The sequence below is a fragment of the Nerophis ophidion genome, linkage group LG07 (genome assembly GCF_033978795.1).
Source record: "Nerophis ophidion isolate RoL-2023_Sa linkage group LG07, RoL_Noph_v1.0, whole genome shotgun sequence".
Lineage (NCBI taxonomy): Eukaryota > Metazoa > Chordata > Actinopteri > Syngnathiformes > Syngnathidae > Nerophis > Nerophis ophidion.
Genome location: NC_084617.1, coordinates 54,712,600 through 54,728,181, shown reverse-complemented (window position 1 = coordinate 54,728,181; position 15,582 = coordinate 54,712,600). Strand labels below are relative to the sequence as shown.

Here is a 15,582-nt window from a genome sequence, read left to right as displayed (position 1 = left end):
TTTGTGTGGGTTTCCTTTTTTTAATTGTAAATTTTATGATGTAATTCTTTGTAATACAGTCAGTGTAGGATTCCTACGCCAGCTTGCTTAAACAAAAACACCTGCCAACCCTTGAATGTTCTGTAACACGATTTTAACACTTTTTTTTATTGTTACGTTAAGGTGATGAGGCTGTAAACGTAATAACTTTACTGATCCTAAGGGCAATTTGGTGGAGATGTAGAGATAAGATGACTGTGCAACTAGATTGTTTAAAACATCTTAAAAAATAGCTTCAGTTGACTTTAAATAGCCTCTTTTGCCTTAATCTGCCTAAATATGTCGGTGTATTTACAAAAATGTTGTATCGATATTGTGCCTCTCCAGACAGTGTTTTTGCTCTATAACTGAAGACACTCAACATTGTTTTTTTTCATTCATAATCTGCATCTACGAGCGCTTTGGCCATTTTTTTTATCCAGTGAGTACTGTGATGAGAGAAGTGCCCATGGCTGTGTGAATTATAAGCTTTCAGTATTTATAAATGTCTGACCTAATTATAGTACGAATTATAGCTTGTGTCTTTACTCTTTTTCATTCCTGTGATATACAGCAGTCATTATCATCCATAAATCCATTGCATACACTGCTGGTCCCCATTAGTGTCACAAGCATGGCCGCCACTGGCTAAATTGGGGCCCAAAGTGAGAATTTATATGCAGCCCCCTCAAAATTTTCCAATTTTTTTTTTTTTTGTGGAACTTTTTTTACCCTGTTTTTAATCAAACTTGAATTGAATTTGATACATATTTTGTACAAAAACTATCCATCCATTTCCTACCGCTTTTCCCTTTTGGGGTTGCAAAATCTTAAATATTATTTCTCTTTTTGCTGCTAAATAACAGTTTAAACATTATTAAAACATCCTTTTATAAACCTTTCAAACTCAACACGGTCCTGGATTCGAACCCAGCACCACTACCTTTCAAAACAAGTATTTTTATTTAAGCGTTGTTTTTAAATCCTGTATTTATCAGTGACAGAGCAGGAAGTGGCTGGGAATAAGTTTGTAGTAAAATTTCATATGAAGAGCCCTGTCATTCATGTGCTTTTTCACACAAAATTGGGCTATTTTTAAAATTTCACACTTAATTACAAAAAATAGTATTTTGAACAGTGACTGTGTTATAATAATCACTAAAATATATGACAGCATTTTCCCGCGAGCCGATTTATAATCTGGCCTTAAAGATGTATAAACTATTAAATCAGAGTTTTTCTTCCTATTACTCACACATGCACGCACACCAGCGGCCTGGAGAGACCCTGTAGCAACACGCTCCATAATGGTGTCCCAAAGGTTGGGCCTTTGTTTAAGATAATGATGTTTAATATCCATCCAGTTTCTACCGCGTATTCCCTTTGGGGCCACGGGGGGCGCTGGTGCCTATCCATCCATCCTTTTTCTACCGCTTATTCCCTTTTGGGGTCGCGGGGAGCGCTGGTGCCTATCTCAGCTACAATCGGACGGAAGGCGGGGTACACCCTGGACAAATTGCCACCTCATTGTAGGGTCAACACAGATAGACAGACAACATTCACACTCACATTCACACACTAGGGCCAATTTAGTGTTGCCAATCAACCTATCCCCAGGTGTTCAATAGTGACTGGCAATTAAAAACAGGATTTTTTTAACTCTTTCCTAAAAAAATGTTTTCTAAAAACAACGCTTGGAAAAGAGGGGTTGTTTGATTTTTTGGTCAATGCGGTACAAAAGACCAGAACTAACGCATCGACACAAAGGGAAAGTTGCCATTTTTTTCCTCTCAGTGACGCACGCAGCAGGTGGTGGCTAGGAATACCTTAAAAAAAAGCAATTCACGGTATTTTCCCCCCTTAGCCGACTTATATTCCGCCTTTAAAAATGTATTCACGCGAGTGCCGAAAAAAACAACATCTTCAGTTAGAGCTTGTCTTCCTGTCACTCACACACGCTCGGAAATTGTATTCAAAGGCATACTTTTCAGACCATCGTGATTGGATTTTAAAAGCCTACTGAAACCCACTACTACGCAGCCTGATAGTTTATATATCAATGATGAAATATTAACATTGCAACACATGCCAATACGGCCTTTTTAGTTGACTAAATTGCAATTTTAAATTTCCCGCGAGGTATCCTGTTGAAAATGTCGCGGAATGATGACGCATGCGCGTGACGTCACGGACTGTCAGGAAATATTAGCTCAGCAACAGTTACGGCTAAAAGTCGTCTCTTTTCATCGCATAATTACACAGTAATTTGGACACCTGTGTTGCTGAATCTTTTGCAATTTGTTCAATTAATAATGGAGACTATAAAGAACAATGCTGTTGGTGGAAAGCGGTGTATTGCAGCTGTCTTTAGCACCGAGACACAGCCGGAGTTTCTTTGTTTTTAACACAGAGCGTTCAAGCGAACATGTTTCTTCTCTACGTCAAACAGCATGTATTTGGATTGGAAAATTGTGATAATATCTTACCAGAGACATCATTGGATTATTCGTCCTCCAGCAGTAGCTGTTTAAAAGGCAGCTGTGAGCTTGGCTCCTCGGCTTCTCTCTGAGACACTGCGTGTACACCGCAGCCATCCGACCTTGAGGTATGTCTTTACAACCTCACTAAAACAATATTAAAACAATAAGCAGATAAGGGATCTTCCAGAATTATCCTAGTAAATGTGTCTAATTACATCTGAAACGCTCACACTGCCGTCACTTTTTATTTTATTTATTTATTTATTTTTTTCTAGTCCTTCGCTATCAATATCATCATCCACAAATCTTTCATCCTCGCTCAAATTAACGGGGAAATTGTCGTTTTCTCGGTCCGAATAGCTCTAGCTGCTGGAGGCTCCCATTATAAACAATGTGAGGACGTGAGTAGCCCTCACCCTTGTGACGTCATCGTCTGCGACTTCTGGTAAAGGCGAGGCTTTTTTATCAGCACCAAAAGTTGCGAACTTTATCGTCGATGTTCTCTACTAAATCCTTTCAGCAAAAATATGGCAATATCGCGAAATGATCAAGTATGACACATAGAATGGACCTGCTATCCCCGTTTAAATAAGAACATCTCATTTCAGTGGGCCTTTAAAATCCATCCATCCATTTTTCTACCGCTTATTCCCTTTTGGGGTCGCGGGGGGCGCTGGCGCCTATCTCAGCTACAATCGGGCGGAAGGCGGGGTACACCCTGGACAAGTCGCCACCTCATCGCAGGGCCAACGCAGATAGACGGACAACACTCACACTCACATTCACACACTAGGGCCAATTTAGTGTTGCCAATCAACCTATCCCCAGGTGCATGTCTTTGGAGGTGGGAGGAAGCCGGAGTACCCGGAGGGAACCCACGCATTCACGGGGAGAACATGCAAACTCCACACAGAAAGATCCCGAGCCTGGATTTGAACCCAGGACAGCAGGAACTTCGTATTGTGAGGCAGACGCACTAACCCCTCTGCCAACATGTTTAAAATATGTTTTCTAAAAAAAGAGATTTTTTTTTATACTTGGGTCAATACAATTCATCGAGATCAACATTATAGTGAACTAGTGTCACGTTCTAACAGGCTCCAGTAATTTGCAACATATAACACATTGCACATGACAGCCTTGTTTTAGTGGGGACCAAAGCAGGCCCCATCACTGCTAGAAGGACAGGTAGGAACGTAAACACGAGTATAAAATAATTTGCACCATATGATCCACCATAGAGCTTCTAGCTAGTCCACGTTGATCAAAGCTGCTTTGTGTCTATTGAAGTATACAACAGCATACACATAAAAGAGATGTTGCTCAAAAGGCTGCTGCTCTTCTTCCAACACAGCTTGACACCGAATGTGTGGACCAGAAAGGAAAAAAACATTTTTTCAAATGTAATTGGGTATTCAGAAGCACCTTGTTTCATCACGTCCATCCATTTTCTATACTGCCCGCTGGGAAAAATGGAGCCAATCTCAATCCAGTCAAACCAATGTGTAGCTGTGCTGACCAGTCCAGGGTCATGTACCTCGCCTCTCAATGTCAGCTGGGATAGGCTCCTGCTCCCCTTTGTACTCCTAATGAGAACAAACTGTATAAAAAAAATTGTGACAGGATGGAGAAATTAACCAGTAGTGTGAAAAATTCTAATTATAGGGGATTACTTTGAAGCAAATATACAGGGGTGGAACCCTGACCAGGCATTGGAGAAGCCATTACAATTTTTTTGGTGAGGATCTGGATAAAGGGGTGAACCTATGTATTAGAAGCAGTGGCTAAATTAAGGACCTATGGCAGGAGTTTTATGTAAAAACTAAAAATGTTCACACTTTTGTATTTTCGTGATACGATTTTTATACTTTTTCAGTCAAACATGAATTTAAATTGTGCCTTTTTTCACTAAGACTGATTAACAGGGAATGACTTTTAACAAATATTATTATAATAAAATATTTACATGATGTTTTTTAGTGCAAAATTAACATAATTAAAACTGATATATTTGCAAACACCACAAGGGACCAATATAAACAATCAGGGAAATTTGCTGTTATATCTTATCAGTGACAGAGGAGGAAGAGACTAGGACTACATTTGTGGTACAATTTCCTATTCCTGCTCATTCATCAGTTAAGATTTTTACCTGCGCTTCTTTGCACAAAACGGGGCCCCCCACGGATGGCGCCCTACGCACAGCGCGGGAACAGAGGGGCAGCCCTGCTTAGAACAATTCTTCGTCAAAACCTTTGTTTTTACTTGTTTTGTTTTTTTAATTGAATTGTTTGTATTACACTCAAAAAATGCTTAAACAAAAAAACAAACCTTGGAATATTAATGACTGGAACCTATATTGTATGGTTGTTGGAAATGGAAATGTATTGATATTTAATAAATGAATAGATTGAAAAGCATAATTTACATGTGTGTATATATATATATATATATATATATATATACATTGTAGCTGAGATAGGCACCAGCGCCCCCCGCGACCCCAAAGGGAATAAGCGGTAGAAAAAGGATGGATGGATATATATATATATATATATATATATATATATATATATATATATATATATATATATATATATATATATATATATACTGTAATTTAAACAGTGTATGAGTGCACACAACATAGCGATTCAGTATGTTATGTAATACAGGTATAGCTTGATATTACTAACAATTACAGCAATGATGAAAATGTGATGTGAAAGCAAAATTAAAAGTATTTTAACATTTCTAGTAAAACAGTAATGTCTGAAAAAGCTGTTATAAATGATGTCCATATCTTATACTGCTTTTCTGTATAGTAAAATCAACACGTTGAGTCATAGTGTGCACAAGCAAGTTGTATACAGAGTGAAGGTAAAAGGCCATGTATCATACTTGCTGAGTAATTCTCGAAGGATATAGCCCCAAGGAGCTTGACCTTTCCATCTATTCTCATTTGCTCTTTGACATTTCACAGATGAGAAACGGGATGGAGGCCTTACAGTACACTTGTGTGATGGTTTACTGTAAGAAATATTTGACATCCTTTGTAGGTTTGCAGCTGAGACAACTGCCTGTAAACTTAAACGTAATTTACGGCTGCTGGCGCAATGTATAATGTATGTTGGAGAAACAGGAAGCGATGAATTCCACAATAATTATGTAAAGCTTGTGGTTAAACACGATTAAAGTTTCAATTGGATTAAAAGTAGGATTGGTACCGCATTCGGTACGTTGATAGGTCCTGATCAAATTCCGTCAGTACTACCGGGTACCAATTCATATAAAATCTAAAGGTGCCCTATTTCCATACATTTGTTACCGGCTGAAGCACTTGGGGGGGAAACAAGCAGTCAAGCGCTCAGATTCAGCCAGACTGCCTGTGGGTAATGTTACAAGTTTCCATGCCAACAAAGCAGGTACAGTACAGTAAGGCTCCATTTTTCAAAATGCGCTAGCTTGATGCGAATTTCCATTGGTTTTGGCATAGACAAGCTCATAAATTAGCATTAGCAATTTTACATGGCAATGGATTTCAACACCTTTCAAATTTAATGAAAAAACTACAAGGGATGTAAGTTTGACAACAACTCACAATTCTACTCAAATCCGATTCTTGCGGTGATGTTTTGATTCTGAAAGGATTCTCGAGCCTACACATTTCCCAGTAAACAGATTCTTGCAATATATAATTTGGTGGAAAAATTATAATAAAACCTTTTCAAAAAAGGTTACAGGTTACCAAAGATCGTCTGGGCTGCTGATTTATGACGTACACACCCAGCGAGTAAGCTGGAGATGGCTTGAAAAACGTATTTAAAAAATGTATTCTACAAAAAAATGTTCTGTTGTTTATTGAGTCGATTTTTGACAATGATGAATCGATTTAGTATCTAAATAAAAAATAATCGCAACTGGATGTGAACTGAATTTTTTCAGCACACCTAAAAATCACAATCAAGATTTACGGTACAATCAAACAACTTTTGTGTAATAAATACAATACTTTTAGATGTCATGTTGTCTCATGACAGTTATTATTAGTTTATTGTATTTTGTTTTATTTCCTGTCTTATTTTTGTTTCCACTTTGCTGTGCCGTGCTTTGTAGCTCCATGTTGCATGGCTTTCCCTGTGCTTCTTGTAACTGTTTAGTTTGTTTTGTGCACTTTCCTACTGCAATATTTTAGCTTTTTTCATAAATACACTGCACTTCGCCTGCCGCCTCTGCATCCTGGAATCCAGACTAGCAACACACACAACAAAGAGTAACAGTAGGCTAAATTAAAGAAAAGACTGACAAATCCCACTTTAATGGCAAAGAGTACTTCCTGGCTAAGGCGACACACCATAGTCCAAACACCACGGCCATCTGACGGAGATAATAAATATAGTATTCTGAGGGTATTCATTTTCATGGAAACCTACAATCCCACAAGGTGCAACTTTGATGTATTGAGAATAAATATTACTGTTGGGTTTGGAGTGTTGTATAACTGCAATGCATTATAAAAGGAGAGATTTTATGCCTCACAGTAATATACCCAAAAAGGCTGGTTCTTTGATGCATTGTACTGTTTTTATATTATCCATCCATCCATCCATTGTCTACCGCTTATTCCCTTTCGGGGTCGCGGGGGGCGCTGGCGCCTATCTCAGCTACAATCGGGCGGAAGGCGGGGTACATTATATAATTAGATATCTCATTCGTTCAAAATGTGTAAATCAAATGTTTTAAAATCTTCATCCCACAGTTTTCTCTCTCTTTTGCACTAATAATATTCTTTATAAAACACATTTTGGACAATAAAGATGATTTTGATATATTAGTATCGATCTGATACCAATGGCTGTAAGGAGGGGCAGTATTGCCAATACCAACTTTAATACCGAGACCTTTCACCTGAAATTGTTCAAGCTTATTATTTTATTATTCTGCTGTAATCCGTGAATAATTCAACAAAACCGTATATAAATACAAACATATAAGATAATGTAATAATAGCCCATCATTTTTCCCTTATCCCCTTTAATTTCATATGATGAAGTACCTGTATATCATTACTGTATTTTATCTTTTTTTTTTTTAAACAAAGTGTGTAAATGTAAATAATATCAGTAATAAAGTCAATAGTGCATAATAATTAAATAAAAGTGAAAAACATCATTGGCTCTCATTCAAATACTTTGGCGATTCGCTACCAAATTGTTTAATTTGTGAAAATAAACATGAAAGAGAACCGCAAAATGTAGATTTTACCTTGCTAGTATCAATCCACTACCCGTGATATCATTTCTATCAGTACATACGGCACATGTATTTGGATGGATCTCCAGTGTGTAGTACAATAATTTTCACAAGGAACTTGCACACAGGAAACCACTTGCGCTGAACTGTGTTGTTATTGGTTTGGTTTGCTGTCCTTTTTTCTACATTCTTATCACAATGTATTTCATGTTCCTATTTATTCTATTAACATATGATATTTACAACCCACTCTATTTTAATCATATTATATGTACATTATCATGTACATACCATATTTATTGTGGTATCAATTTGGATAAATCTGGGAACTCGGGGACTAAATTCCTTTTTTTTATCTCGAGTATATTCAAAATAAAACAGGGGTCCAACTTTTCCACTACAAAAGGGCCCAGGGCCCACTTAAATATTAACACTGAATTAGTAATCTTATCCTGGATTTTTCTGTTATTCAAAAAATATGTTTTACCTACTTGAAGTTTAACAGGACTAACCCTGTCAAAATATATGAAAGCATGTCTTAACTAAAACTTTTAATATCAAGACTTGGGTCAGGCTGATTAGAAAACTAGGCACTAATCATATATAGTGCAAAAGAAGGGACTCATAAGAACTGATGAAAAATACATTTGCATACAGTGCTAACATAAATGAATCCAAACTAAATTAATAAATAATAACAAATATATTATTATATTCTCAACTAAACTGTCAATACATTTCAAGTGCAAATAAAAATACAGCTTCACCACTTAAGTCATATTTTTGGCGCTTTATAAACGTATCTTTGACTTTAGCCCCAAGACTGCTTCTGTTTGTTTGAAATTGTCATGACTGCCACAACTGGTGGAAAAGTGTATTGCAACTGAGTACTGCTGAGAACTATCGGACCACAGCTGTGAAACGGTTATTTTTTTGCGGCCCAACAATGGAAAGACTGGAATACAACGCCACACAACAGGGATTCTCAAACTGCGGTGCGTGTACCACTAGTGGTACGCCAGACAATCACTTGATTAAAGCAGTGTTTTATTTTCCTATATTCAAACACAGTGTTACTGTTCAAACTGTGCGTAATGGTACAGTGGACGTAAATATTGAATATACTTGTTAAACAAAACATTTGCCTTCTTTTTAATGAATACTTAGCCCTACTATGCTACTGTATTTTAATCAGGTCAGGGTAAACTCTATGGTCTTGTTTAAGAAATGTATCTTGAACATTGGGTTACATTAATGCTTCTTAAGGAAGACAAATTAATAAAACACAGACTTTAAAACAAACATTAACAAAGCAGGGCTAAAAACAGGAAGTAAAATATATTAAATGGCAACACAGGGACATACGGAGACATTTGACAACATAAAGTGCCAGAAAAGTGCTTGGTGCTTATGTTCATTGCACATTGCACTATTTTTGTAATGTTGGTCATTATGGTGGTACTTGGAGAGCCAAGTATTTTCCGAGGTGGTACTTGGTGAAAAGAGAATTGTTACAAGGTCTTAATCAAGTGTCAAGTCGTTTGTTTTTCTCACAGACATTTATTTTAGCAACGTCTTCTTCACGTTACCAACGATGCCAAATATAATGCCATCAGAACTACTAAAATAAGCAAACAGAACTTACAATTAGTCTGATATCCCCCCCAAAAAAGCACATTGATTTCACATACATATCAGAAATAATCATACCTCATTGGCCTCAAAAACTCCAAAGAAATAAAGTTTATTTTCAATCCGAGACTCCATTAACATCTTCCACATCAAACACTTGTTGTCTCGTGCTGCTTCCTTGATTCCGACACATACTAATTATCCCCCCGACAACGTGTCCAAACCGGGCCAAAAAATATATACCCCTCTCAATTTACATGAGTTTGTAACAAAAATTAATTTAACATAAACTTGCATGAATTAACCCAAGGGAATACCTTTTTAGTCACATTATGTGTACAATATAAACTTATATTTAAGCATCGTATTTATTTTATTCTCACAAACTATGAAATTATATATCAAATATACAGTGACGTGCAGTGAGGTTTGAGGTTGGGGAGGCACTGACCCACTAGTCAGATTTACAAACACACAGTATGATACTAGAATAAAACATTTCAACACACTTAGCTCACAATTAACACAGCAACTACAAAGCAGACACTAGACCAGGGGTCCGCAAACTTTTTGACCCGGGGGCCGCATTGGGTTAAAACAATTTGGCCGGGGGACGGGCTCTATATATATATATATGTATATATATATATATGTATATATATATATATATATATATATATATATATATATATATATATATATATACATATGTTGATATATATTTATATTTTATTTATACATATATATGTATATATACGTATGTATACGTATATATATATGTATATACATATATATATACACACATACACACACATAACACTCCTCTCTACTCATTGTTGTATTTGAAAAGTGCAATGCTTTGCAGCCAGTAGCACAGCCTTTGAAGGAGCATAGGTATGGGCAGCATCTGTGAAATTTAATTTGAAGGAAAGGAGTGAGTTTAGGGTTAAATTGTCCATCCTCGTTCTATTCTCTGTCACTATCTTTTTTTGGACATTACTACTTGCCGTAGTTTTGAAGTAATGCATGATGGGAATCTGGATGTTGTGTGTCAGTGTATTAACGTGCCGGCTGGAATAAACACACACTGAGAAATAGCTCTGTGCCTGCCTACTTTATGGGCTATAGATCAACTATGGATAACAGAGACATATATAATAGTCTCATTCTTGTTGTGTGTGCAGTTGTGCACTGAGCTCCAAAAGCCGTAGATGTTATAATGTGACTGGGCCGGCACGCTGTTTATATGGAGGAAAAGTGGATGTGACAATAAGCTGTCCTCACTCAGGTCCGGCTGGAAATTGGGAGAAATTCGGGAGAGTGGTTGTCCCGGGAGATTTTCGGGAGAGGCACTGAAATTCGGGACTCTCCCGAAAAATTCCAGAAGGTTGGCAAGTATGCATTTGGGTCCAAACACGGTCATTTGTTAAGAATAAAAGGCAGGGAAAGAATTAAAGTGTTTTTTTGTTTTTTAGCACAGCCACAAAGCCATTCTTTTCGAATCCTTTGGACGTGAACACGTTATTTTCTGTCCTCGGACCACACACGCTTGAATCAAATCTGGCAGCTCCGGCGTTAGTCTCCCAGTATTAATGATTTCTTGCTTCGATTGAAAGCGCAGTCATGAAAAATTCCTTACTTTAGAAAACAAATCCTCCATTTTTAGGGCATAAAGCATCACAGTGAGCGGGACGCGTAGTAGTTGTTTTCTTCTTCTACTTCTAAAGAGTCAACCGCTGTTCATAAACTTTTGAACTGCAAGTTGACAATATATTGCCCCCTACTGTGAGGCGGAGGTACTTGCTGCCTCACGGCCTGCCTTTTCCCCACGGAAACAGGCGCGCGCCCCCTCGCATGCATGCACTCAATACACTTTGAAGCACCACCTGTGTATGCCTCACTTCTCCTCTGCCACCTTATTTTTATCAGGAAACACGGAATTTCCGCGATTTTGACCATGAAAACTAACAAAAATATACAGGAACCATCCCAAAATCACACAGAAAGCATAGACCAAGAGAAAAATGTTAAAACTAATGTTATTATATTATTATTTTATTTACTAATTTTTTTATTACGAAGGTCCTGCAAAGTCCTGAGTTCCATGGAGTTTGCATGTTCTCCCCGTGAATGCGTGAGTTCCCTCCGGGTACTCCGGCTTCCTCCCACTTCCAAAGACATGCACCTGGGGAAAGGTTGATTGGCAACACTAAATTGGCCCTAGTGTGTGAATGTGAGTGTGAATGTTGTCTGTCTATTTGTGTTGGCCCTGCGATGAGGTGGCGACTTGTCCAGGGTGTACACCGCCTTCTGCCCGAATGCAGCTAAGATAGGCTCCAGCACCCCCTGCGATCCCAAAAAGGGACAAGCGGTAGGACATGGATGGATGGATGGATGATTTTATTTTTTACTTTGTTTTTGAATATCTCATGGTTAAGCCTTTTACCCCCCACCCCCGGTGGCAAGGTGAGGCACTGCCTCACCTTGCCTCCCCTGACAGCGAGTCACTGCAAATATTCATGTTGCTACAAGAACCATCGCAGTACAGAGAGAGAGAAAAACAAACAAACAAATCAACACACTTATTTGGAAAGTGTTTCACCATATTTAGGACCCAAAAAATACCAACAAATTAAAGTACTCTTTTATTACATTATTGGCAACACTAAATTGGCCCTAGTGTGTGAATGTGAGTGTGAATGTTGTCTGTCTATCTGTGTTGGCCCTGCGATGAGGTGGCGACTTGTTCAGGGTGTACACCGCCTTCCGCCTGAATGCAGCTGAGATAGGCTCCAGCACCCTCTACGATCCCAAAAAGGGACAAGCGGTAGGACATGGATGGATTATTTTATTTTTTACTTCGTTTTTCAATATCTCAAGGTTAAGCCTTTTAACCCCCCTCCCCCGTTGGCAAGGTGAGGCAGTGCCTCACCTTGCCTCCCCTGACAGCATCCATCCATCCATCCATCATCTTCCGCTTATCCGAGGTCGGGTCGCGGGGACAACAGCCTAAGCAGGGAAACCCAGACTTCCCTCTCCCCAGCCACGTCGTCTAGCTCTTCCCGGGGGATCCCGAGGCGTTCCCAGGCCAGCCGGGAGACATAGTCTTCCCAACGTGTCCTGGGTCTTCCCCGTGGCCTCCTACCGGTTGGACGTGCCCTAAACACCTCCCTAGGAAGGCGTTCGGGTGGCATCCTGACCAAATGCCAGAACCACCTCATCTGGCTCCTCTCGATGTGGAGGAGCCGCGGCTTTACTTTGAGTTCCTCCCGGATGACAGAGCTTCTCACCCTATCTCCAAGGGAGAGCCCCGCCACACGGCGGAGGAAACTCATTTCGGCCGCTTGTACCCGTGATCTTATCCTTTCGGTCATGACCCAAAGCTCATGACCATAGGTGAGGATGGGAACGTAGCTCGACCGGTAAATTGAGAGCTTTGCCTTCCGGCTCAGCTCCTTCTTCACCACTTATTTGGAAAGTGTTTAACCATATTTAGGACCAAAAAAATACCAACAAATTAAAGTACTCTTTTATTACATTATTGGCAACACTAAATCGCCCCTAGTGTGTGAATGTGAGTGTGAATGTTGTCTGTTTATCTGTGTTGGCCCTGTGATGAGGTGGCGACTTGTCCAGGGTGTACGCCGCCTTCTGCTCGAATGCAGCTGAGATAGGCTCAGGCACACCCCGCGACTCCAAAAGGGACAAGCGGTAGAAAAAGGATGGATGGATGGATGCATATTACAAATATGTGAAGAAAATAAAGCAAACATTTCTATTGGCTCTCATTATTAAATACGTTCCTGTGTCTTTATGCACAAAACATGACAATAGTACTTGAACTACCGTATTTCCTTGAATTGCCACAGGGCATATAGTATGCGCCTGACTTGAATTACTGCCGGGTCAAACTCGCTTCTTAGAATAATTAGCGCATGCTTAGTATTACCGCCTGGTCAAACTCGTGACGTTACGGGTGACACTTCCCCTGTCATCATTTTCAAAATGGAGGAGGCTGATTTCAATTCCGGTAATTTGAAATCGCATGAAGGGAAGAAGATTAAGAGCTATTCAGTAGGATTTAAGGTCCAAGTTTACATCACACTCAAATTTTTACTGCATACCTTTGGTAAGTGCCAGAGTGAGAAGAGGTTTTAAAATAATTAGCGCATGCTTACTTTTACCGCATGCCTTTGGTAAGCGCAGGAGTGAGAAGAGGTTTTAAATTAATTAGCGTCCCGGCAGCAATTCAGGGAAATACGGTACTCTTCACAAAACACCGTTATTTGTGAATTATATTTATATAGCGCTTTTCTCTAGTGACTCAAAGCGCTTTACATAGTGAAACCCAATATTTAAGTTACATTTAAGTCAGTGTGGGTGGCACTGGGAGCAGGTGGGTAAAGTGTCTTGCCCAAGGACACAACGGCATTGACTAGGATGGCGGAAGCGGGAATTGAACCTGCAACCCTCAAGTTGCTGGCACGGCCGCTCTACCAACTGATACTAAAGGTCGAAGAGAGCTGGAAAAATATCGCGCGGACCGATACCACCCTGGTATCGTCATCGACATCTGGCTCCACCCTCGCATCTGCGTCGCTGCCTTCAGCCTCCATTGCTGTGATGCTCGCTCTCGTCGCGCACACTTTCTCCTTCGTGTCCCTCGTCGTGGCGTTGCGTGGACACGATGATGACGTCACGGCAGACAGACCCTACGAGGTCTTATTCAAGCAGAATTTAGGTAAGACATGGTCGATGTGGGTTTTCGCCGCTGGGTGATGACCACACCTTATCCATCACATGAATGACGTAATGACGTGTGTGTGTGTGTGTGTGTGTCAGTCACGCTCGGAAGTGTCCTGGGCGTCCTCCTGCTGCTGATGATCATCATGGCTGTGTGTGTCTACAAGCCTCTGTCCAGGCGGTGAAAACGAAACTAAAAACAAAACAAAACCCAACAAGGACGGAGAGACCCCTAACGTGACGTCACTTCCTTTCCTTTCACCGCCTGTCACAGTCAGTGTATTTATTCTGTTCAGTTGTTGAACATAATGCTGTCCAAAAAATATAATTTTAAATATCAAATATCATTTATTTGAAATGTGTTTTATTTTGCATTTGCAAAAGCGACCATATAAAAGGCATATATACATATTGCCAAAAGTATTTGGCCACTCATCCAAGTGAGGAAAATCGGCACTTAGGCATGGAGACTGTTTCCACAAACATTTGTAAAAAGAATGGGCCGCTTTCAGTGATTTCCAGCGTGGAACTGTCATAGGATGCCACTTGTGCAACAAACAAATCCAGTCGTGAAATTTCCTAAATATTCCAAAGTCAACTGTTGGCTGTATTGTAAGAAAATGGAAGAGTTTGGGTAAAGCAACCTGAGGGTTGCAGGTTCGCTTCCCACCTATTGACATCCAAATCACTGCCGTTGTGTCCTTGGGCAGGACACTTCACCCTTGCCCCCGGTGCCGCTCACACTGGTGAATGAATGATGAATGAATGATAGGTGGTGGTCGGAGGGGCCGTAGGCGCAAACTGGCAGCCACGCTTCCGTCAGTCTACCCCAGGGCAGCTGTGGCTACAGATGTAGTTTACCACCACCAGGTGTGAATGATGGGTTCCCATTTCTCTGAGCTCTTTGAGTATCTAATAATAGAAAAGCGCAATATAAATCTAATTCATCATCATCATCAACAGCAACTCAGCCACGAAGTGGTAGGCCACGTAAACTGACAGAGATGGGTCAGCGGAGGAATTATGGTGTGTGTTGTTTTTTTTTTAGTTCCAGTGAAAGGAAATTTGAATTCTACAGGATACCAAAAACATTTTGGACATTTCCATGCCCCCAACCTTGTGGGAACCGTTTGGAGCGGGCTCCTTCCTCTTCCAACATGACTTTGCACCAGTGCACAAAGCAAGGTCCATAAAGACAGGGATGACAGAGTCTGGTGTGGATGAACTTGACTGGCCTGCACAGAGTCCTGACCTGAACCCGACAGAACACCTTTGGGATGAATTAGAACGGACACTGAGAGCCAGGCCTTCTCGACCAACATCAGTGTGTGACCTCACCAAAGCGCTTTTGGAAGAATGGTGGAAACACACTACGCAACCTTGTGGATAGCCTTCCCAGAGGAGTTGAAACTGTAATAGCTGGAAAAGGTGGACCGACATCATATTGGACCCTATG

The 15,582-nt window shown here is 40.0% G+C and overlaps 1 long non-coding RNA gene across 1 annotated transcript; it reads left to right on the top strand.

Annotated features, from left to right (window-relative positions):
• Positions 1 to 13,972: 13,972 nt before the first annotated feature.
• On the top strand, positions 13,973 to 14,473 carry LOC133556528 (uncharacterized). Its single transcript, XR_009807538.1, has 2 exons — positions 13,973 to 14,124; positions 14,226 to 14,473. It is a non-coding gene; the product is annotated as an uncharacterized LOC133556528 (long non-coding RNA).
• Positions 14,474 to 15,582: the final 1,109 nt, after the last annotated feature.